Source organism: Rhinolophus hipposideros (genome assembly GCF_964194185.1).
Source record: "Rhinolophus hipposideros genome assembly, chromosome: 2".
Lineage (NCBI taxonomy): Eukaryota > Metazoa > Chordata > Mammalia > Chiroptera > Rhinolophidae > Rhinolophus > Rhinolophus hipposideros.
This window is the reverse complement of record NC_138048.1, coordinates 51,629,324-51,653,080: the sequence shown is the minus strand read 5'-3', so window position 1 is coordinate 51,653,080 and position 23,757 is coordinate 51,629,324. Positions and strand designations below refer to the sequence as shown.

Here is a 23,757-nt window from a genome sequence, read left to right as displayed (position 1 = left end):
TTGCCAGTTCAACTCCCACTAGGGATGGTGGGCTGTGCCCCCTGCAACTAGCAATGGCAACTGGACCTGGAGCTGAGCTGTGCCTTCCACAACTAAGATTGAAAGGACAACTTGACTTGGAAAAAAAGTCCTGGAAGTACACACTGTTCCCCAATAAAGTCCTATAAAAAATTAAGTTATACCAAAATAATGCCAATATAATCTTGGTAGCTAGAGCAGTTTTATGTGTGAAATCCGGTGTCCAACCCACATGGTATCAGTTGGCAATCAGAATATTTCTTATCTGACAATGATAATCATGATGAGCTTGGTCAATAGATCCAAGACCAGGTTCTTCTAAAAGTAGACAAACCTAAAATTGGCAATGTAGACTAGGGAGAAGTGGACCATTTCCACAGAGAGGAGAGCTTTTCTTACGTGCTCCTCCACTTACCAGCACCTGCTCTGGACCCCAATAATATACTGGAGAAAATTTTGCCGAGTTAAGTAACTATTATTATGACTATGGTGCCCCAGAAAAGTGATAAAATATATATTTAAAGACACATTCACACTTTATGTGTACACAGTTATAAATTGTGTCAAGGGCTACTGAGGACCCTCTTTAGAAATCTAGAATAGTTGCCCCTGAGTCCCGTAAGATTTCCTACTACCCAGCCCCTCTCACCTGAAGCAATACAGACACATTCTTTTTAACCTCTATAGCTGGATCAGTAACCTGCATTCTTTTAAACATCTACAGCTGAATCAGTGACCTGTAAGTTACCCAGGAGAACAGGCATTACTTCATGTTGTGTTTTGAGGTGTTAAACTTCATTCCCAACCTCTGTGTGTGGTCCCTTTATGCTCAAATCTCTGTAGTTAGAGCTCCATTAAGAAAGTCATCATTAGATGTCATCAAAATGGTGGCGTGAGGTGAGCCTCTGTAAAGCTCCTCTGGAATTTACAATCAATCAAACAATAATAACTCCACAAAGGACTCCCTGCACAGCAGACAAGCAAGACGAAGAGGCCCACTACTGAATTCACCTACAGGTGGGCGAATCACGCGAGCCAGGGAAGAGGGAAGGGAGAAGTGGGAGACAGAGCCGCTTGGGCGATTGCAGGACGCAGACCTAGCTCAGTGCTCCGAGCTCGCTGCATTCCGGAATTACAGCAGCTGCGGGAGAGGGAAGGACTCGGACTGCTAGGGCTCCGCTTATAGCCCACAGGGCTGAGGGGGCAATATATAACACGGCTGAACCCAACGCTCATGGCAGAGACCTCGGAGAAAAGACTGAGGGAAGAAGGCTGAAAATGGTGGTTTAAGCCCTCACTGCTGAGCAGAGAATGGAAGCCTTAGGCACTGAGACTAGCCACCCCCTCCTTACCTTCCCAGAGCTCACCCCGCCCCCACCTGCCCAGTGCTAGAAGCGATAAAGTAGCAGTGTGAGATTAAAATAACAGAATATTTACTGTTCTGAGAACTGTGGACCACAGACACAGATTCGCAGCACAACTAGTTCCGGCAAAGGGGAGGGAGCTGTGGAAGCAGGATCGGCTGTGGTGGTGGTCGCCACCATTGCTCTGGGCCACCTCTCACAACTCACCCCAACCCTGGCCCCACCTATCTGGGTGGATCCCTGCAGGAGTAAACAGAACTGCTGAAACATACGGGCTCTGAATCTGGTGCAGGAAGAGCTTTGGAACTCCAAAAGCTCTTCCCATACCCACACCAACACTGTGCCCTGTGACCCAGGTGAACTATTAACAGAGGAGAACTATTAACAGAGGAGAACTATTAATAGAGTCTCCCAGGGAATCCCCCCATTGTGTGAGAAGCTGGAATAGTGCAGAGAAGACATAGCACTACTGTGTGAGAGAGGAAAAAAAAGGCTGCAGTCAGAGAGAAAATAAAATATTCTACCAACAGTTACTGGAAAACAAAGGAAAGACCTCTTCCTATCAACCTGTTGCAGAAGCCACTCCTGTAGATGTCTAGGAAGAGAAATAATAAATCGGTAGTTGCCATGAATAACTAAGGCAACAAGACAGCTCAGAAAGAAAGTGAAAAGTCTCCAGAAAAGGAACTTAAAGATATGGAAATATGTGACTGAAATGACAGAGAATTCAAGATTGCAGTTCTGAAAAAACTCAACGAGATGCAAGAAAACACAGAAAGGCAGTTTAGTGAACTCAGAAACACAATCAAAGAACAACATGAGCATTTTATGAAAGAGATTGAAATCTTTAAAAAGAACCAAATACAATTTCTGGAGATTAAGAACTCAATAGAAGAAAGTAAGAATGAAATAACCAGCTTAGGTAGTAGAGTTGACCAGATGGAGGAAAGAATCAGTGACATCGAAGATAGAAACCTGGAAATTACACAGATGGAAGAAGAAAGATACTTGAGACTTAAAAGAAATGAAAGAACTCTACAAGAACTTTCTGACTCCATCTGAAAGAGCAATATAAGAATAATTGGCATACCAGAAGGAGAAGAAAGAGAGAAGGGAACAGAGAATATATTCAAATTGTTGATGAGAACTTCCCAAAGTTGTGGACAGAACTGGATCCTCGAATCCAAGAAGCAAATAGAACACCTAATTACCTCAATCCCAACAGGCCTTCACCAAGGCACATTGTATTGAAGCTGTCTAAAATCAATGACAAAGAAAGAATCCTCAAGGCAGCCAGGGAAAAGAAGACGGTAATCTACAAAGGAAAGCCCATTAGATTATCATCAGATTTTTCAGCAGAAACTCTACAAGCCAGGAGGGAGTGGAACCAAATATTCAAACTATTGAAAGAAAGAAATTATGAGCCAAGAATAATATATCCAGCAAAAATATCCTTTAGATATGAAGGAGGAATAAAGACCTTTCCAGACATACAGAAGCTGAGGAAATTTTCTAATATATGACCTGCACTACAAGAAATACTAAACGAGGCTATTTGACCACGATCAACAGGGACAATTTGTGGCAACTGAACATAAAAAGGGGGAGAGTAAAGGCCTGAACCAGAATATGGGAATGGAGAAAGTAAGCGTGCTGAAAAAAATGGAATACTCTAAATATCAAACTTTCTTTTACATAAACTTAAGGGTAACAACTCAAAAAAAATTCAGAACTAAAATATACACAGTAATAAAAGAAGAAACAGAGGGAAACATCATAGAATACCACCACACAGAAATAATAGACAACAACAAAAAGGCAAAGAAACAATGGAGACACAGCCTTACCAGAAAACTAAAGATAGAATGACAGGAAATCCTCATGTATCAATAATCACCCTAAATGTAAATGGACTGAACTCACCAATAAAGAGACACAGAGTAGCAGATTGGATCAAAAAACTAAACCCAACCATATGCTGTCTCCAAGAGACACATCTCAGCTACAAGGACAAGCATAGACTCAAAGTGAAAGGGTGGAAATTGACACTCCAAGCAAATGGTACCCAGAGAAAATCAGGTGTAGCCATAATGATATCAGATGAAACAGACTTCAGGGTGAAAAAGATAACAAGAGACAAAGATGGACATTTCATAATGGTAAAGGGGACTATACAACAAGAAGACATAACAGTCATCAATATTTATGCCCCCAATCAGGGAGCACTGAAATACACCAAGCAAGTACTAACAGAAGTAAAGGGACAAATTGACCAAAATACAATTATACTAGGGGACTTAAATACATCATTGACAGCTATGTTCATCCAAACAGAAAATAAATAACAAAATAGCAGCCCTAAATGACATATTAGATGAAATGGACATATATAGAGCACTTCATCCTAAAACATCAGACTATACATTCTTTTCTAGTGTACATGGAACATTCTCTAGGATAGACCATATATTGGGACATAAAATCAGCCTCGGCAAATTTAAGAAGATTGAAATCATACCAAGCATATTCTCTGATCACAAGGCTTTGAAATTGGATATCAACTGCAAAAAGAAAGCAGGAAAAAACACAAATACATGGAGATTAAACAACATACTTTTAAAGAACGACTGGGTCAAAGAAGAAATTAGAGGAGAGATCAAAAGATACATAGAAACAAATGACAATGAAAATACATCCTACCAAAATTTTTGGGATGCATCAAAAGCAGTTTTAAGAGGGAAATTTATATTTACAGGCCTATCTCAAGAAACAAGAAAAATCCCAAATAAATAACCTCATGTTACACCTTAAAGAACTAGAAAAAGAAGAACAAGTGCAACTCAAGGTCAGCAGAAGAAAGAAAATAACAAAAATCAGAGTAGAACTAAATGAAATAGAGAACAAAAAGACAATAGAAAAAATTAATGTGACAAAGCTGGTTCTTTGAAAAGATTAACAAAACTGACAAACCCTTGGCTAGGCTCACTAAGATAAAAAGAGAGAAGACACTAATAAACAAAATCAGAAATGAAAAAGGGGAAGTTATCATGGACACCACAGAAATGCAAAGGATCATCCAAGAATACTATATGGACTATATGCCACCAAATTCAGAAGAAATGGATAAGTTCTTAGAAACATATTGCCTTCCAAGGCTGAACCATGAAGAACTGGAAAATCTAAACAGACCAATCACCAGTAACGAAATTGCATCAGTCATCCAAAACCTTCCCAAAAGCAAAAGTCCGGGACCAGATGGCTTCACTAGTGAATTCTACCAAACCTTCAAACAGGATCTAATACCAATCCTGCTCAAACTCTTCCAAAAAATAGAAGAAAAGACAGTACTCCCTAACTCATTTTATGAGGCCAACATTACCCAGATACCAAAACCTGGTAAGGACAACACAAAAAAAAGAAAACTGCAGACCAATATCTCTGATGAATACAGATGCAAACATCCTAAACAAAATTCTAGCAAATCGAATGCATTAAATCGAATGCAAATCGAATGCAACAATGCATTAAAAAGATTATTCATCACGACCAAGTGGGGTTCATCCCCAGGGCACAAGGATGGTTCAACATCCGCAAATTCATCAATGTGATACATCACATAAACAAAATAAATTAAAGGACAAAAATCATATGATTATATCAATTGATGCAGAAAAAGCATTTGACAAGATACAACATCCATTTATGATTAAAACACTTAATAAAATAGGTATAGAAGGAAAACATAACATATACATATATATGTACATATATATAAAACATAACATAACATAATATAATAAAAACATAACATAATAAAGGCCATATACGACAAGCCCTCAGCTAATCTCATAATTAATGGTGAAAAGCTGAAGCCCCTTGCTCTAGGTTCAGGAACACGACAGAGCTGTCCCCCTATCACCTCTGCTTTTCAACATAGTGTTGAAAGTCCTTGCCAGAGCAATCAGGCAACAGAAATAAATAAAAGGCATCCAAATTGGGAATGAAGAAGTTAAATTATCACTCTTTGCAGGTGACATGATGCTATATATAGAAAACCCTAAAGACTCCACCAAAAAGCTATTAGAAACAATCAACGAATACAGTAAAGTTGCTGGCTACAAAATCAACGTACAAAAGTCCATTGCTTTCCTATATACCAACAATGAAATCTCAGAAAAAGAGATAGAAAAAACAATTCCTTTTGCAATTGCAGCAAAAAGAATAAAATACCTAGGAATAAACTTAACCAAGGATGTGAAGGACCTATATGCTGAAAACTATAAGATACTTTTGAAAGAAATTGAAGAAGACACAAAAAAATGGAAAGACATTCCATGCTCATGGATTGGAAGAATCAACATAGTTTAAATGGCCATATTCCCCAAAGCAATGTACAGATTTAATAAAATCCCCATCAAAATCCCAATGGCATTTTTTAAAGAAATAACACAAAAAATCATGAGATTTGTTTGGAACCACAAAAGACCCTGAATAGCCAAAGCAATCTTAAGAAAAAAGAACAATACTGGAGGTATCACACTCCCTGAGTTTAGTTTGTACTACAGGGCTACAATAATCAAAACAGCATGGTATTGGCAGAAAAACAGACACATAGACCAATGGAGTAGAATTGAGAACCAGAAATAAAACCACATAAATATGGACAGATAATTTTTGACAAAGAAGCTAAAAACATACAATAGAGGAAAGACAGCCTCTTCAATAAATGGTGCTGGGAGAATTGGATAGCCACGTGCAAAAGAATGAAACTGGACTGCTATCTGTCACCATGTACCAAAATTAATTCAAAATGGATCAAATTAATTAAGCATAGAAGAAAACATAGGTACTAAACTTATGGACCTTGGGTTCAAAGAGCATTTTATGAATTTGACTCCAAAGGCAATGGAAGTAAAAGCTAAAATAAACGAATGGGACTATATGAAACTTAAAAGCTTCTGCACAGCAAAAGAAACCATCAACAAAATAAAGAGGCAACCAACTGAACGGGAGAAGATTTTTGTAAACAGTGCCTCGGATAAGGGGTTAATATCCAAAATATACAAGGAACTCATGAAACTCAACAACAACAAAACAAACAACCCAATGGAAAAATGGGCAGAGGACCTGAAGAGACATTTCTCCAAAGAGGACTTACAAATGGCAAATAGACATATGAAAAAATGCTCAACATCACTAATCATCAGAGAAATGCAAATAAAAACCACAATGAGATACCACCTCACCTCAGTTAGAATGGCTATCATCAACAAGACAAATAGTAACAAGTGTTGGAGAGGCTGTGGAGAAAAAGGAACCCTCATACACTGTTAGTGGGAATGCAGACTGGTGCAGCCGCTATGGAAGGCAGTGTGGAGGTTCCTCAAAAAATTACGAATAGAATCACCATATGACCCAGGAATCCCTCTCCTGGGTATCTACCCAAAGAATCTGAAGACATTTATCCATAAAGACACGTGTGCTCCAATGTTCATTGCAGCTTTGTTTACAGTGGCCAAGACATGGAAACAACCAAAATGTCCTTCAATAGATGAATGGATAAAGAAGTTGTGATATATACACACAATGGAATACTATTCGGCGGTAAGAAAAGATGATATAGGAGCATTTGTGACAACATGGATGGATCTTGAGATTATAATGCTAAGCAAAATAAGTCAGACAGAAAAAGCAGAGAAACATATGATTTCACTGATATGTGGTATATAAACCAAAAACAGCAAAAGAACAAGACAAACAAATGAGAAACAAAAACTCATAGACACAGATAATAGTTTAGTGGTTACCAGAGGGTAAGGGGGGAGAGGGGTGGTAGATGAGGGTAAAGGGGATCAAATATATGGTGATGGAAGGAGAACTGACTCTGGGTGGTGAACACACAATGGGATTTATAGATGATGTAATACAGAATTGTACACCTGAAATCTATGTAATTTCACTAACAATTGTCACCCCAATAAATTAAAAAAAGAAAGTCATCATTATTAAAATGTAAAATGTAAAATCTTCATTAGCCTTGAAGATTTTTGTATATTTTCTCACCCAGAGCAAATAGCAGGTTTTTCCGTTTTGTTTAACTTGAGACGGTAGGGGAGAAAGAAAAAACTCTGTTTTTACTTGAGAGCCTTTCCCAGTGAAGCAACTTCAATGCCAAGTACTTCTGAGAAGTATGATTTGGATTGTTCCTCTTTAGTGGTTTGTGGGATTATTTAATTTTGTTTTTCGATTGGGTAAGAGTAGAGGAAATATTAGAATTTCTCTATTTTCTCCCAGACCCTAACTTTGGTGAGCTTTCACAGATGACCAAGTCTAGGGGCTTCCCTGAAGAGGCAGTGCCCTGTCATGAGGACTACGAGGGTACATACCCACTATAGAGACAAACACGTTACACTATCAGAGACGGGACCATTCAATAATCAAAGCTTACAACGGTTGCAGATAGAGTGTCTGGGAAACAGACCAGGAGCAAGATGTGCATCGGGAAGTTGATTACAGATGCCTTCAGAATCTACACGTACCAGGAGGGAGGGCAGCAGGTTTTGGAGAGGTTGGCACAGGTGGCAAATAACACAGGCCTCAGCTGATCCTACAACAGGAAGCTCTTGAGCCGGGATAAGCTTTCCATGGGAAGGCATGACCTTGGGTGAGGCAGGTCTCTTCAGCCTCAGACAAATCTCCAGAGGGAGAATTCCCTTGTCCTAAATCCATTCTACTAGGCACCGCTCTGATTACATTTCTGTTTCCTTTGTGTTTGTCTGATAGGACAAGACTGTCCTACACAGGTGTATGGGAAAAGTCTGCAATAACCAAGAATTTCATTTCTATACTTGTTTTTACCCCTACATCATTCCAAAAGAAGCTTTGACGTAGCAACAGAAAGAAATACAACTTAAATTCTCATATCGGCTACCATTTATTGAGTACTACTATAAGCCTGTGTACTAGGTTAATTATTTTATGTAGATTATTTTATCAATCTTCAGAAGAACTGTGTGAGGCAGGTACTAATAGATAAGCATACAGACTCAACGAGGCAAAGCATTTTGCCTTAGGTCACACAGTTGGTGAATGGCAATGCAGAAGGTTGGACTGACTCCAGGTCTGTTTGAACTATTCGGTCCTATTGAAGATGATAGGAATATAAGATAAAACCAGGTGGGTAGGGCCCCTATCTCAAAAATGCACACCCCAAAGTCCTGCACAGTTGCTGGAATAGGGCCCCAGAATTGATTCTGACTTCCTGGGGCTACAGCCGAGAAAGAAACACAATCAGGAACAAGATTCACAGAAGTACCTCTGCAGTAAAAGCAAATCCGTGAGGATAGGAGTTAGAATCATGGTGACTTCTTTTGGAAGGTTATTGACTGAGAGGGGCAAGAGGGAGGCTCCTGGGTGCTAGTAACATTCTACATTGTAAGCCAGCAGGTGGTGATACAGTTGCAAGCATGTATGAACATTTCAAAAGTTGTACACTTAAGGCTTGTGTGCTTTAGTACGCGTATGTTATATGTATTTACTTCAGTAACACAAAGTTGTCAAAATTGTGTCAAAAATGAAACAACCCAATTGATCAGGAGGGCAGCCTTTTCTGGTACTGAAACCTTATAAAACTTCCCAGAGCCTCCTGAGAGGGGCACTGCGTGATGTGGTGATGGCCATCTTCCTTAACAGCTCCTACGATAAGCTCACTATTGAGTTTCGTGTGACTTTTCATTATTGTCCCTCAGTGAAGGCAGATGGCATGATGCGAAAGAAGAATTTCGTGAAGGCTTGAGATGCCAACAGTGGGGTCCCAAGTCAGAGCTTTGTGTTCTTCCCTTATCATTAAATTGGCACTCACAGCATTAGTGAGGGTTCCCGAGTGGGACTGCTCTCTCAGCTCTCTGTGTATGGGGCTGCCCTGTGTCTCTGGCTCCAACCTACTGCCACAGGGAAGGCGTTAGTGTACACACATTGAGGGCACAGGGGTTTCAGTGACTGGGAAACCGGGGTTCTTGTCGCACTCGAGGTCAGGTCGCAGAGACTGGCATCCCTTCTGCTCCCTTACTTGAAATGGCTCCTCTCGCCTCACGGAAAGTCACCAGCCATCAGACCTCTGCATTGCACAGCTCCAGGGAGCACCACTCACAACTGTGAACGTTGTGCGATGTAGTGACTCTGTCAACAATGGCCCCATTTCCCCTTACTCTCTCTCCTGGGAAGAAGGGGGCTTATTGCTGAGGAAGGAGGGAAAGACTCCACCCTACCTTCATGACTGGAATGGTGGCTGGGCTCTGGGGGGAACCAGGAAGCCCAAAAGGGGTTGTGGTCTGTGTGGCTGCCAGGCAGAGATGCTCAGGACCTGCTAACCTACTCTTCTGCCATCACACTGAACTTTGACTATTATTACCCAACACCAGCCAGCCCTCAGGCTGCGGGTTTCATCGTAGCACAGGTCAACATGGTCTCCAGAATCAACTGACCTGGTTTCAAATTCTGATTCTACTTCTTACTAGGTGGGCAAGTTCCTAACCCCTCAAAGTTTTCTAAGCTGTAAAATGGGTGTGATAATTACATTAGTACCCACTTCAATGGTTCATGAGAATTGATTGACACACTAAGTACATTATTCATGGCACACTGTATGTACTCAGTCTGAGTTAGCTATCCACATGAATCTATTATCTGTATCATGTTTAGCATAGAAGAAAGATGTGTTTTCTATTATGTAATAGAAGTAGAGATAGCAGTAATGAGAGAGCCAGAATTAGTTTTTAAACAAATAATCTTTTTTTTTATGTTAAAAAAAGTTGTGGGAGAGGAAAAATAGGGAGATGTTGGTTGAGGGGTATGTTTCACTTATTCAAGATGAATAAGTTCTGGAGATCTAATGTACAACAATATGACTATAGTTAACAAGACTATATCGTATACTTGAAATTTGCTACTAAGAGGTAGGTCTTAAGATCTTAAGATCTTCTCACAACAAGAATAAAATGGTAACTATGTGAGGTGATAGATAATGTGAAGTAGCTTGATTGTGGTGAATATTTCACAATGTATATGTATATCAAGTTGTACACTTTAAATATACGCAATTTTCAATTGTCAACTATACTTCAGTAAGGTTAGAAAAAAAACACACAAAGATTTTTTAATGTTCCAAGTAATACATATTCATTAAGGAACATTTAACAAAAAAGAAAAAAGTTTTAAAAATTATCTGTTATTAACATTTTTGGTATTTTTCTTCTATTCCTTTTTTATAACTATGTGATATATATGTGTATATATAATATGTGTGTATAGTTTTTGAGAAACTTTCAAATATATAGTACAGTATTACTAACTGTAATCACCATGTTATACATTACATTCTCATGACTTATTTATTTTATAACTGGAAGTTTGTACCTTTTGACCCCCTTCACCTATGTCATCCATATATATGATTTAAGACAAATTTTTTACTTTAAAATATTTTTTGATTTACAGAAAAATTACAATAATAATACAGAGAGTTCCCATATACCCCACACGCAATTTCTCCTACTGTTATCTTACATTACTATGGTACATTTATCACAACTAATGAACTAAGATTGATGCATTAATCTTAACTAAAGTCCATACTTAATTTGGATTTTTTTGTTTTTACCTAATGTTCCATTTCTGTTCTAGGATTTCATTCAGGGTACCACATTACATGTAGTCATTATGTCTCCTTAAACTCCTCTAGAATGTAAGAGTTTCTCAGATTTTTCTTGTTTTTGGTATTTTGTAGAATTTCCTTCAACTAAGATTTGTCTGAAGTTTTTGTCACAATTAGATTAGTGTTATGGGTTTGGCAGGGAAAATCAAAGAAGTGCCATTTTCATCACATTATATCAAAGGTATTATCAACATGACTTATCACTATTTCTGTTGACTTTCATCACCTAGTTGAGGTACTATTTGTAAAGTTTTCTTTTTTCTCCCTTTTTCATACTGTATTATTTTGGAAGGAAGTCATTACGCACAGCCCATACTTTAGAAGTATGGAGTTATGCTCCATCTCCTTAATGGAACAACATCTACATACTGTATATTATTTACAATTCTTCTGTACATTAGAATATTCTTTCTCACCTATTTATTTTGTCTATCATTTATTTATATCAGTAGGATCTGGTGGACATTTGTTTTATACTTTCGGTTATAATCCATTATTATGCTATTTATTTTGTTGCTCAAATTGTCCCAGCTTTGGCTGTTGGGAGATCCTTTAGTCAGCTCCTATGCCATAGACATATTCCATCATTTTATTCTTTGAGCACTTCCTTACTTTCTGGCACTAACAGATGCTCCAGACTCATCTTGTATAGTCCCTGCCACAGCCATTTCTCCAAAAAGTCTGGTTTCTTCTTATTAAAAAATGGTACTCGAAATGAAGATCTGAGTACTGGGTGTGATCATTGTACCCAAGTGTTTTTGCTTCTAGTAGCTTTAGGTAAAAACAGAGTAGCTCTAGGTAAATCTAATTTTCGTAACTTGCCACATTCACCTTTTGAAAACCATCTTGGTCACCTTTAGTTTTTGGAGGTTATGAATAAAGCCGTTCTGAACATTCACATGTGGATTTCTGTGTGGACATAAGTTTTCAAATCAATTGTGTAAGTACCTAGTATGATTGCTGGATTGTATGGTAAAACAATTTTAACTTTGTAAGAAACTGTCAACCTCTCTTCCAGAGTGGCTCTACCATTTGGCATTCCCACCGGCAATGAATGAGAGTTCGTACACACTATGACAGAGGACTTTTCAGCTAAATGACCCAGGCTCTAAATTTATGGCCTCTACTAATCTTGCTCTTTACTGCTCTGATAGATCTAGGGCCCTGGGAAAACACAGGAAAGTAAGGGTGTGCCTGGGAGAGAGATACAAACCTTTTGATTAATTTTATCAGTTTCCTGGCCAATGGCTAACCTTATAAACTCCAGATGTCCAAGTACATCTCATTCTGCTAATAGTAAAGGACTATGTCACACAGAGGAAGGGGTCTTTCCTTACTAAACTGATAATCTTAAAACATCCCTTGTGATTTTACCCCTAGGCCATGCATATTTTGCATCCCTTTCCAAAAATCCAGATGGCACCATTCTATAGGATACTACAGATATTATATTTGTCAGAAAATGCTTAACTATCCCTTTTGATTTTGTTGTTTATAGCAGGAAAACTACACGTTCACGTTGAAGTGTTAGAGGACAAGATCGTCCCTTTCTTATTAATTTTGAATTCCAGTTGGAAATGAATCTTAAGATATAGCTGTGATGGGGGAAATAAACATGGCATTAGGAGTGCTGGTTTTAACAAAACCCAGAGGGACTGACAGGTATTAAGACAAGTGTAGGAAAAGGGGTCAGGAAGCCATTATCAATGATGGGGAGAGACAAAAAGAATAAGAACCTATCTGGAAAGAGGGAAAGGATCCATGGCAAGGGTGCTTGATCACCATGGTAGAGAGACCTAGGGGCTTGAATGGAGGATGCTGAGAGGGAAAAGCGTTCCGGAAGTCAGGCTAGAAAGTCGGGAGAGGAGGGCAAATACCATCTGGTCTGAATAGGGGCTGAGAGTAAGAGACTTAGGGAGAAGAAACCAGGGGTGTAATTAGTTTCAGAGTCATTCTGACCTGAAGTTTTGACAGCAGCATCAGCAACAGCTAACATGCTTTGAGCCCTTCTAAGGTGACCACACCATACTAAACACTTTACATGTATTATCTCATTTAAACCTATGCTGTGAATATTATTATTCCCATTTTACAGATAAGAGATCATTGAGATTTAGAGAGCTGAAGATACTTAGAGATATGTATCGCTAAGATCTTAGAGAGTTTAAGTTGAGATTCCAACCTAGATTCATTTGGGTCCAAAGCTGTCTTCTTTGTGTCTATGAGCTCTTTTGAATACTTACGCATCGGTGGTAAGGTATCGAAGTGCTCACACCCTGCCTAGATTATACCTTCAAGACTCCCCAGGTCTTGTTTCTTCCAGGAGCCCCCCAGATCTTCCTGATCACAGTCTTCCCTCCTCCAAACTCCCAGAAGTCCTTGTCTAATGACTGCCCAGCAAACACCTTTGCCTTAAGTTTCAGCTTTCACATTTATTATGCAACTCCGGAACTTTTAACCACACAATTTTTATGTCAGGTTTTTTCCTAATATTTTTTTTCTTTTTAAATAAACGTTTTTAGAATAGCTTTAGATGTATAGGTACATTGTGAAGATAGTACAGAGTTCCCATCTATCCCCCAAACTCAGTTTCCTATATTATTACCTGTTAGTGTGATGTGTCTCCTTCCATGTCTATGCACTTATATACACATCACACTCTTCTAGAAACACAGTTTTGTCGTGTATGTCTCAGTCTCCTCCTCAGAGCTTAGCTCGGTGCTAAGAAACTGTCCCTTAATACAGGCCAAGTCAGGGGGAAGCTGACCGTAGTGAAGTTCTCACTCTTCATCCAGAATGACAGGATGTTTCAATATCTCCTTTCCTTCCTTGTAGAAACTTGAAATCCTCTCAAGAGTGTACTCTGATTAAAGACATACATACATACATACGAAGTCTGACAATTAAGTTCGCGAACTTGTTGCAATAATGTTGCTAACCATTTTTGGTATCAGAGGGATTATTCATTATGAATTTGTACCAACTGAACAAACAATTAACCAAGTTTACTATCGGGAAGTGCTGAAAAGGCTGCGTGAAAAAGTTAGATGACCTGAACTTTTTGCCAACAATTCATTGCTCTTGCATCACGACAAAGCACCAGCTCACAGGGCACTGTCTGTGAGGGAGGTTTTAGCCAGTAAACACATAACTGCATTGGAACACCCTCCTTACTCACCTGATCTGGCCCTCAGTGGGTTCTTTCTTTACCTGAAGATAAAGGAAATATTGAAAGGAAGACGTTTTGATGACACTCAGGACATCAAGGGTAATATGACGACAGCTCTGATGGTCATTCCAGAAAAAGAGTTCCAAAATTGCTTTGAAGGGTGGACTAGGCGCTGGCATCAGTGCGTAGTTTCCCAAGGGGAGCACTTCGAAGGTGATGATAGTGATATTTAGCAATGAGGCATGTAGCCCTTTTTCTAGGATGAGTTCACGAACTTAATTGTCTGACATTACACATCCATAAAAATGGAGATGCTGGAATCTGTTAGATGCTAGTCACCAGCAGCATATAACTTTGTGGTTCTCTCTAACTGAAAGCAGAAGTTACTCATTAAATGAGCTGGTTTCATCTGAGCCCAGGAACAAATTGCTGCCAAAGGATCTCCAGCCAATAAACATTTATTGAGCACCTACCAGGTGGCTATGGGGAGAGTCCCCAGGAGTGTCAGGACGATCCCCGGATTCTGTAAAGCACAGTGTCATGGAGCAGGGAAAATGGGAGGCAGGAGCATCAGCTTTGGGGAGGGCGAGGTTGGGTTCTCTGTGGGACTGGTTGGACTTGAAAGAATCATCCAAGTGGAAGTGTCCAGCAGGCGCTCAGAATAAAGATCTGATGGAGAGAGAGAGAGAGAATAAGAATACAAATTGGTATTTGTACCGCGAGCTGAAGGAATCCTGTTGTAGAGATACAGATGGGAGCATGTGGGTATTGACCTTTAATTCATCACGTACCTTCTCTCAGATAATTCATGGCATTTGCACATCTGTTGCCTTGCTGTTTTTTACAAAAATTCTTGGAAATAGATAACAGTGGAACACTCCTATGGACACTCTGTGCTGGCCATTTGTCTGTTTAAAGTGATATCTAAACATGAAGCAAGGATGCTTATCTTAATGTTTCAAAGGATTTTGATGCCGTAGAAGTAGAATGGCAGGCTTCTGGAAGACAGATAAGTCACTAGAGAGAACCCAAGAGAAGTCTTCTGAGGCAGCTCTTTATTGCCAGGGCTCAACACAGCACCTGACACAGTAGATCCCTGTCAGCATTTGGAAAATATCCTCGGGAAAAGTGAGAAGAATGGGACTACGAACCCATAAAGGCTCATTAATTCAGACTCAGTGTCCTTATTCAGTGCACATGTGGAAAATCAAAGGTAGCCCTCAGACAGGGAGTAGGGTCTTAACAGATGACCCCAAAGCAGGCTCAGGCCGAGAAACAGGACGAGGTAATGCAGTCACTCTGGCAGAGGGAACTGATGCCACGCAGACAAACACCAGGTCGGTGTCTCTGCTTCAGGATGCTGGGTTAGGGTCACGCATGACCCAGCTCACTGACTGTGCTAAGCGGCCAGAGAGAAATGGGTCAGGGCAAGGGCTGGCCTTCCAGGAGTTAACTACTCAGCTATTCGGACAGGCTGGAGTGGTGTCTGCAGGCTCAGCTCAGAGAGACAAAGCCTCAGCAGAGAAATCAGGGGCTGCATAGGTCAGTGCCATCCTCACCCGAGGCTCAGTCTCCAGGGGAGGGCCTGAGTGGGCCAGGGGCGCCTCAGGTCAGGGCTACCCTGGGCCGAAAGAGAGACTTGACAGACCATTCCCAGGCAAGGATCAACACTCTCGCCGGCCCTCTGTCGGCACCGACCCTCCAGTCCCGAGGATGAGTGTCTTTGCCCGGAATCTACCTCTCTGATCAAACTCAGAGAGGTAGAGAAGAGAGAGCACGTCAAAGCTGGTGACCCACTCAAGCTGACCTTTCATGAGACTCCAAAATTAGATTCCCAAATGCACATCCTGTGATCTGTTTGTTTCATGTCTTGTGAGAGTGTGAGTGGGTGGGTAGGGGTGGTGATTTAGTATTTGGTTCCTCAGTAAGAAATTTTGTCTGCTTGTTTGTTTGTGGGTGGTTGGTGGTGGTTGATTGTTTTCAAAAAATCCTACCCTTGCTTCTGCTCTGGCCCCATCTGCAGGAGAGGTTCCAGCGCAGAGTCTGCAGGGACTGGCTGTTCAGCTGGTCTTCCCAGGTTCCTTGTGAGGTTCACAACAAGTCTAGGTTGTTCTTCTGCTTCAGTTTCAGAAACTTAATTTTATCAGTTCATCCGGGGTCATCAGGTAATCTGCTACCCAAAGGCACAAAACACTGATTCATAAAGCCTGTTTATTAATTTATGTGGAGCAAGAGAATTGCTGTCTAGGCCAAATCTAGTGTCTTCTCAGGAGGGAAAATCTTCTCAAGAATTAGGATAAGTGGTTTATTTGGCAAAGGAGCTGGATGGCTGTAAGGGCTTTTTTACTTAAGCTGTGATGGGTCATGAATTGCTTTTGTCTGCTGAAAAGCTTTGTAGAATAATAGGCCACTACAGCTGCATAAAAATAGCTGCCAGGCAGAAACCACTTTCACGCCAGCTGGCCACAGTGACCTTCTCTGTGGGGAGTGCTGAAAAAACAGCTAGTAAAAACTTCTCCTTCTAAAAAGGACTCACATGTGCTCTAAAGACCTGCAGCCCTGGTATCACCAGGGATCTTGTTAGAAATGCAGAGTCATGGGCCCCCACCCACATCTTCTGAGTCAGAATCTGTACTTGAACACATCCGCAGGATACTATTCTCAGTGCACATTAAAATTTAAGAAGCTCTGGGCTGGAGTCTAGGCTCGATGTGGATCTCAAAATCCACTTAGGCTTGAATCATCTCAACACCTGCAGGAAACCCTGCCTGTGCCTTAATAAAGTCAACGTGGGACTTGACGCTCCAGCCTGAAATGAGTTGGGGGCAGAGAGGCCCAACAGGGCTCAACAGGACTGCCTCCTGTTCCCGGATTCTCTTTCCCTTTGGAGCTCTGTTGCCATTGCCAACCCTAAGTCCTGTGTTTGACTTGATGACAGAAGCCAGTGGGTCTCTTCAAATGCTTCCTTGTTTGACCCCAATCTCAGAAGCAGTAATGAATCTTATGATGTTTACAGGTGATTTATCATGATTCCATTTTAGGTTGGCTGTTTTCCAATTACCCGGTTGGGGGGCTGTGGACCTTTCTCTCATCAGTTAAGTAAATTCCAAATCTCACTTTAGCACAGGTTACTTCTAGGAAGCATTTCTGGGAGATAGTTATCCCAGGCACACTACACCTAGTGACTTTATCTTTATAGTTTGGGGTCTTTTATTTTGTGTCTGTGGCATCAGATTCAATTATAAAATGGATTCACACCTTCCTAAGACGGTCATGATGATAAGGTCCAGGCTGCAGCCTGGCGGTAAGTCATTTTTCTTTGGGCACAGAATTTCAAGTATCTGCCTGCTGGACAGTGTTTCAATATTTCAACACTTGAGATGTAGAAAAAGGTGGTTTTAAGATAAAAGATCTCAAAGATATGAAGCTAGGCTATGCCATTTAAAAGTTCTGCCACTTGGAGCCAATTATTTTGTATTTGTTGCACTTCCACTATTCATCTATAAAATGGGCATGATACCTATTTCACAGAATTGTTGAGAGGTGAATATAAGATGACACAGCACAAGCATTCAGTAATTCTCCAGGGTCAGGGCTCAGTGAGTGTTGGTAGACTGACACCTGGAAACCTTGTGGCTTTCCCTGCCATTTAGGAACTATCTGAGATGAATCAGGGGGAGCCAGGCCAGCCCTCACAGATGTAACCACCAAACAGTTGCCCCCTTGATCACATTTCCACGTATGAGAAATAAAACTTTTGGCAGTGTCATTTTCCAAACCAAGGGAAATTTGTCTACTTGGGTATATTAAGCTGAAGAAACCAAAGTTTTCTGATGATATGGTATTTTTCCTGAACACTGGATTTGCTGACTTGGGATTTAGATTTAATTATCTGTTTGCAAGTTTTTTCTTTACACATTTGGTCATTTTTCCCATTTACATCCGCAGGAACCCAGCACTTCACAATGTTCTTTAGAAGTCTTCTTTTTTAGCCTTTCCTTTTTTTTTTTCTTTTTTAAGCCTTCAACTTAGGCAGTATTTGGCCATATGGCACACAGTTCATTAGATTTTAAGATGCCAGATTTACACCATTGAGGAAGGGAAACTCAGATATAAGCAAAAGAGTTGCCAGCTACAGATGTTGAAAGGAGGAAGACAAAAACAAGGAAAACCAAAGTGACTCACTGATATTTTGGAAACAAAGTTAACATAATTCTTTTAATTCAGTAACTCTCCTTATCAAAGGTAGGTACACATTCTGAGAATTTAAGGAAATCAGCTATCTTATAGGGACAATATGAATGTGCTGCAATTCTGTCAAACATGTACTTCAATTTCTGGAGTTACAGTCTTATTTTTAGAAGTATCTAAGATTTCATCCTCAACATAAGTATCAATCCAAATTTTGAAATGAAATTAAATCTGAAATGAAAAATAAATGGATCCCCCAAATACTGAATCTTCTCAACTTGTCCCACTTGGATGGCCCCTGAACCTCTTTAATAAGATTTCTGCCTTGGGGAGAAGTCTGTGGAGCTGTCTACGCAGTCAGTCCGTGTCGTAGTTAGATTTGTAAAGAGGCAGTATGGTGGCATTGTTTAGGGCTGGGTTCAGAAGCCAGATTGCCTAGGTTTGAATTGTGGTTGTCACCATTTATTAGCTACACAACCTGGGACAAGTTCCTTAACTTTTTATAATGCCAGTTTTCACACCTGGAAAATGGGGATAATATTAATTTTTATTTTTAAGGATTGTGATGAGGATTATATGAGCCAATACTATAAAGAGTTAGAATTGTTCTCAGCATACAATAGCTGCTCAATAAATCTTAGCTGTTGTCATTCAGCTTTAATAGCAAGGATATTCCTAGCCAAATAGACTAAGCTCTTTTCCATCATTAGCTGACTAGACTGGTGATGAACTGGGACAGTCTACATATAGTGAATTAAACTGCAACAATATGTGGCTGTCATAGTATCCATGGAAAAGAGAGAAATATGGAATACTACTACAATTAGCCTGTACATGGCGAAACTAGATTTTGAACCCAGATGTCTCTGCTCCGAGGCCAATCTGTTCCCATTGAACCCTGCTAAAAGCTCAACATGAGCTGACAATGTTCAGTGATTGTTAAAGTAGTGAGTGTGATGGCAGACAGATGGGATTCGTAAAAGCCATTGCCTCTAAAACAGAAAAATGGTGGCTCTGCTCCATCTGGACTGGTCAAACCATGCCTCAAAAAGTGATCAGTGGGTGGGAGACATGGAATTGTGCCCTGTGATGTTCCTTGGAAGGGGTTGGGATATTTAGTCTGAAGAAGAGAAAATAGCTGTGGACATGAAAGGATTCTTCAAGCAATAACCAATTTATAGAAAGTAGAAAGAGAGAGAATTCAATTTAATACAGTTAAAAACTTTCTAATAGTCTGAAGTATCCAAGGCTCTCTCCTTTCGGAAGTGATAGATTTGCTCTCATTGTAAAGGCTAAGGAAATGTTGGATAACTGTTTGATGGAGTGAAGTAGTGAGATTTTGTTCAATGAACTCAACATACATTTATTGAACATCTAATGTAGGCCAGTGATATTAATAGTACGTGAGTTAAGGTTCCTCCCAAACTTGAAATTCTGTTATGAAACGAGTTCTATTTCACCCAGATAGGACTAAATAGAATCTGATATCCTGCTTAAAACTCTAACTAGACCCTATACTCGTTGCCATAAATATCACTGTAATTAATTTTAAAATAAATTATTCTCCTTTCCTTGCCCCCAGTCACCTTTGTCACTTGCTACAGAGTAGGGGCAAAACTCCTCCATATTAACCTGGATATTGCTCCTGTTCCATGTTCTCCATGTGAGCTTCCTTTTAGCACAGGAGAAACAAAAAATAATTTAGTCAGCAGTATTAGGACAGGATACTGAAGGTTTCCAAGTACATTTTTTAAGAAGAAAAAAATGCAAAATAAAACGGAAAATAGTACCAACCCCAAATACATGAGCTGAGAGTCCACCTCCATTCTCTGAAGGGTATCCTGTTCCAATATGCAGAGCTCCACATTTTTATTTTATGATTCTAGTCCTAAAGTGATGCCTGAGGCTTAGGATTCCAAGGTAAAGAAAATGGATACAGCTTGTCCATTGGAGCTGTGGTCAGAGCTGAATGTAGGTTCGAGTGGCTTCTGTAGAGATTGCTATGAGTCTCTACTGTATGACAGGCAGTTATGCCAGGATTGACCAAAGTGTATGCCAGCATTTGAAAGCATTTGAAAAAACTTTATCTATGTCTTCTAACTGCCTCCCAACTCATAAAACCTCAATCAATATTGAAGTTGAAGGGTGGTAGAAAGTTAAAACAGTGGGCAAAGTAACAGGGAGAAACCTTGGAAGTTGAAATTTAACTTCGAGCAAGTCATTTGTCCTGTTCGCTAAAAAGACTTGTGCTCTGAGAAAGAAGAGGACCTAGGACTGTGGTTTTCAAATACAGGTCACAGCCCATAATCAATTGAATAGGTTAAAATCATCATTTTAAAAATTAAATAGAGAATCCCAGACTGCTTTGCACACAGCGAGGGTATTATTCCATGAAACTTTTGTTTCATGTGTCTACTGAGTTGTGAAGGAAAATGGATGTTAAACCATGGAACGCAGTCAAAAATATTTGAGAAATGCTGACTTAAGAGACCCCATTTAGCATTCACGCCATAGATTGGAACACAGAAAGAGCAAATGGTTTTGGATCTTCCATTACTGAGCTAACATATTTTTTTTAATTCTGATAAAATATATATAGCTTAAACATATTCATGTTTTAAATGTAAGAGACAAAATACTAAATACTTTTGTCTAAAAACGAAAACCTCCCGCTCCCAACTTGCATCATCTTGTAGGTTTGGGTTTACAATGCTTCCCCTGCCACTCCCTATTTTTCCTCCTGGGTTCTTGGCCTGTAACTAAAGGTAAGAGGTGTATGTTTTGGCTTTGATCTTATGGGGCAAGGAGCAGAAGTTCCTTCTTGTGCTTGTTACTGAGGTAGAAGAATACAATTTACACTCAATTGTCTTTTTTCATCAGAAATAGATTATTTAAAAAAAATACAGGTAAGCATAAAGATGAACTAGAATCTAGATGGGCATATAACTTGGAACAAGATGTAGAGAACTCCAAGTGTGTCTTGGTGAGCATAACCAAAGCCCTACCTCTCTTTTTCAGATCTGGGCATTTGGCTGTCACAGACCTTGACCCACTTTTATTTTTGCTTGTATTTAATATTTGCATCCTTGTTGTTTGTCCTTTAAGTATAAGTTGTTTCCCTAGTGACACTCTTTCCTTTATCAGGGGTATAGACGTGTTTCATTTCTCTGTACATGTCTTTGCCCCACAAACAACACTACTCAATAAATGTCAGTAATGAGGGTAATTAATCATCTTTTCTTCTCAGCCATTATCAATGACTGAGTTATTTTTTTCTGGAATCAGGTCGTTCAAAAGCCAATGAAGATAACGTTCCTTTTCATGAGCAATAACCACATGGTTAATTGCTTAGAACTTTTCAGTTTTCAGGCTTCTCCCCCTCATTTACTCACTTGGCTTGGGCTCTGAACTAGCAGCACCTTATATTTGTATAACCGTGTAGTTAAAGCAGCTTCTCTACTTTTAGTTCACTGGTGAAGGAAATGAAGGGATGTTACCTCCATGTGGCCAATGGGGTAACTGAGGCACAGAGCTACTCTGCTCATGGTTCTGCAGCACAGTTAGTAACAGCACTGGAATCAGTGCTGACTTCTAGGCTGCTTTCACTACATCAGTGGCTTCTCTGGTTTGCTTTTTCTTGCTATCCCTCCCTCACCAAATAGCCAGACTCCTGCTTTCATCTCCAGGTGAAGAAAAATGAGAGGAAAGGAGAATTTTGCAGCTGATGACTCCCACACCCTCTCTTCCACCAATAATTCCCCTGAAGTAGCTGTCAGGTATTTCGGGATAGTAGAATTAACATGCCACAGGCTCATTCTCACTTCAGTCTTCAAGTAAGCCTTTCTCTTATAGCTGAATGTCTTCTTTCTTCCTCTTCATCTGCCTAAATCCCTACACAGCTTTCCCCCACTATCCAAAAGTAGAGCGTTCCTATGAAACCTTTCATAAGCCGAAATAGCGTAAAAAAAAAAAAAAGGAAAAAAAAAAGAAATTACTTTTAATTTGTATGGAAAAAATTGGGGATGTTCCCAGACCCAAAAAACAACCTACCAAACGTCTAGATTTACATGAAGTATAGCACCCTTATGAGCTCTCTTAAAGCTTTTCTGATGCCTTAGGACACATCTTGCTAATGATGCAAAAAATAAGTTCAGATAAAGCACAAATAAAGACACAGTTCAAAGCCATAGCGGCTTAATGCTGAGATGCTGAGTGTAGCTCCCAGGGCAGGAGCTTGGTGGGGCCACTCTTGCTGCTGGGGTGCACGCTGCCTCTGTATTGGCTTGTTGCTGCAAAATAAATGCTGATCACATCCCCCCCAACTCCCCACCTGCCTTTCCACCTTTGTTCGTAAAAGCAAAAATCATCTTCGGATTTCCTTCAAAAACAGACACTAATGTAGGTCTTCCATAAAAGCCAAGCGGCAGAAGGCAAACTTTCTAAAATTGGGGAATACCTGCACTGGCCTATAGATGTCTTCCATGTTACTTTCCTGACTAACCCTGCATCATCTACCTAGACTGACTCAACCAATGCTCACCAAGAGTCTACTATGTGCCAGTTTACTGTGTGTTTTTTAGGAGGTCGCACTCGCCTTATCTTATTTGAACTCACAGAAATTCTGCAAGGCAGGTATTTTTATTCCCATGTTAGAGCAGATATAACCCAGGCTCAAGAAAGTTGAGAATTTCAGTTTCTAGACTGCGGGCTTTGTGCTCTTTCCCCAGACCTCAAGGTTTCTGGTTTTTATTTTCTTCTTCTTCTTTTTTGCTTCTGTTCATTCCTCTCCCACCTCCAATTTTTTTTAGGCAAAATTTTGGTGTACATGACTTTAACATTTAAAAAAATTTCTGTGTACCTTTTGGAAGAACTGCAAGAATTTTAGTTCCAATGTAATTGAAGTCTTATGTAACAGTCTGTGGAAGGTTGGAATTTGAATATCCATTTTAGTTATAGTTTAAATAAAGGTTACCAAAAACTTATTTCACTGCAAGCATGATGACGACTACAGTAAGGGGAGTCAGGCAGAAGTGGGAGCAAATGTTATGTAATAATGCAACAATGACAATGAAAATCAAGTTAAAAAAATAAAATCTTCGAACTGTTAAAAAACAAAATTCAACAGAGTAAATTTGAAAATCGAATTGGCTTTTTAAAGCAATTCCTGAATTGGGAAGTATCCCAGCTAGGAACTAGAAGGGTATCCTGAGGGGTTGTGCAAAACGGAAAGTTTTTGTAGGAAGAAGTGTGGGCAAGAAAGCTATTAAAAGAAAAAAATATTTTGGGATGGGACATCTTTTTTT

General features: G+C 39.8%; 1 long non-coding RNA gene across 1 annotated transcript in view; it reads right to left on the bottom strand.

The window, feature by feature from the left end:
• The window catches only part of LOC308504365, a 31,347-nt gene that overhangs the window by 5,157 nt on the left and 2,433 nt on the right, over positions 1 to 23,757 (bottom strand). The window contains exon 2 of the long non-coding RNA XR_013994345.1: positions 14,737 to 14,932. This is a non-coding gene — a long non-coding RNA (uncharacterized lncRNA). The remainder of the gene's footprint in view (positions 1 to 14,736; positions 14,933 to 23,757) is intronic.